The following is a 2,347-nucleotide window of genomic DNA, read 5'->3' as shown; positions in this document are numbered from 1 at the left end:
ATATTTTATTGTCAAGTTGTTTTCCATACAACACCCAGTGCTCTTCCCCATAAGTGCCCACCACCACCACCATTACCTCTTTTCCCCCCTCCCCTTTCCCCTTCAACTCTCAGTTCATTCTCAGCATTCAATAGTCTCTCAAGTTTTGTGTCCCTCTCCCCAACTCTCTCTCCCTCCTCCGTTCCCCCTGGTTCTCCATTAGGTCTCTCCTCTTTTCCTGCTAGACCTATGAGTGCAAACATATGGTTTCTGTCTTTCTCTGCCTGGCTTACTTCGCTCAGCATGACACCCTCAAGGTCCATCAACTTTCCTACAAATGGCCATATGTCATTCCCTCTCATTGCCATGTAGTTTTTATATCTTTTTAAAATAAACATATATTCCAAGAAGTTGGTGACAACCAGAAATGAACAAATAGAGTAAAGTCCCTGCTCTTCTGGTTGCTACAGTATAGCTCTGAGGACAGAGAACACTAATATAAAAGCATAGATGACATAATGTTCTCCGGCATAATCACATGGATCACGTTCTTTGTTACAAAAATGATGGACTGTCAGGATGTTGGGCAGGATTTACAGAGCATGGTCTTGGGAGTCCTTTGCATGTTGCGTGAAATCCAGAGTGAGGATTAGAGAGTGCCTGTCGGGTTTGAGAAAGAAAGATCTTGACTGAAACCCCAAAAATATCAGTGGAAAGATGCCACATAAGAAGAGGGAGAAAAGAGTTCACTCACCCCCTATCAGACCACATAGAAATAAGTTAGTCAAATAATGATGCAGGAGGTACAGAAAAATGTCTTCTACGCTTGATATAAAAATGCGCAACTTTTATTGTATTGTGTTTATTCCCTTTTGTGAAGTGTTGCCTTATCCCTTTTTCTCATTATCTTAGATGGATAATATGCATATATCTATTTTTATCTATATAGTTTTGTATAAATACACCATAAACGTACTACTATCTGTTTTATAAACAAGTTTATTTCATTCTCTTGTTACTTTTGTGGGCATCAGAAGATGTAATCAGGGGAGAAGCCCGGGAGATTCTCCTTCCTCACAGTCTCTCAGGGACGATTGTATATATGAAATCACTGCTCTCCCTATTTCATTCCCTCTGTATCTCATTCTCTGTTTCCTTTATTTATCAAACAGGCTTTATTATGTTTGTGTAATCACAGCAGAAAATTACACTCCAGTATGGAGCTCCAAATTATGTGTCCATGGGAGGCTTAAGAATTAGACTTCCTGGGAACCATTTCTACACATTGCAGGGGAAAGATCGCTGCTTTGGCTGTTTGGGCTGTATCCACTTTCATGTAACCATTTGGGCTGTAACCAAGCATGTGGTAGCTGTAAACACAGGGAAATACACAAGCCAGTGGGCCATGGTGTCCTGGTTGTGTGTGACTTGTAATGGGTGCCCAGTCCTCACAACAGGGGCCAGAACTCCTAAATGCCAAGGTGACACAATACAGAGACCAGAACTCAGTCAAGAGAAGGCACCAAGAAGGGGAACTGTGTCGATTCATGGGGTGGCGTTGAGCAAGATGAATACAGAGGGAGAGCTAGTGTGAACAAGGATTTCCCTGTGCCCTGTGATCACAGTTGTAGCAGAGACCACATCCCTACTCACATGTTTGACAGCGTCTATTGTCAGTCTCCCTCAGGTTCATTCCCCCTGCAGCAATGGCTTTGTTTTTTGACTTGAACATTTTAAACAAGTAACCTCCTGGGGCCTTTGTTCTGGCCTTTCCCTCTACCAGACACACACTTGCCCTACCATCCTGCAACACTCTGTCTTACATGACATCTGGGTTCCAATGCCACCTTGTGTACGGAATTTGCCTAAATACCCATGAAAGAGAATGCCCTATTTGCTCTCTGCTTTATCCTTGTTTTCCTTTTCTTCACAGCACCCCACATCATCAAAAATTAGTAAAATTGGGGTGTCTGGATGGCTCCGTCGGAGGAGCATCCGACTTCAGCTCAGTTCATGATCTCGTGGTTCATGGGTTTGAGCCCCACATTAGGCTCTGTGCTGACAGCCTAGAGCCTGGAGTCTGCTTTGGATCATGTGTCTCCTTCTTTCTCTGCCCTTCTGCTCACACTCTGTCTCCCAAAAATAAATAAACATTAAAAAATTTTTCAAAGAGGGAAGAAGCTTATTGACAATACAAATATATATAAGATATAGCAGAGATGATTTACAAAAGGAGACCATATCCATACTCAACATATTAAAAAGAATTTCTGGATGGCAAAACAGAAACAGGTAACATTTTAATTTTGTGAGTAATACAAATTTGTGTTATTTTATTTCCCTCTTTCCCAGAAGTCTCCTCCACCGC

The sequence above is a fragment of the Suricata suricatta genome, chromosome 12 (assembly GCF_006229205.1).
Source record: "Suricata suricatta isolate VVHF042 chromosome 12, meerkat_22Aug2017_6uvM2_HiC, whole genome shotgun sequence".
In the NCBI taxonomy this organism is placed as follows: domain Eukaryota; kingdom Metazoa; phylum Chordata; class Mammalia; order Carnivora; family Herpestidae; genus Suricata; species Suricata suricatta.
This window is presented reverse-complemented; position numbering follows the sequence as displayed.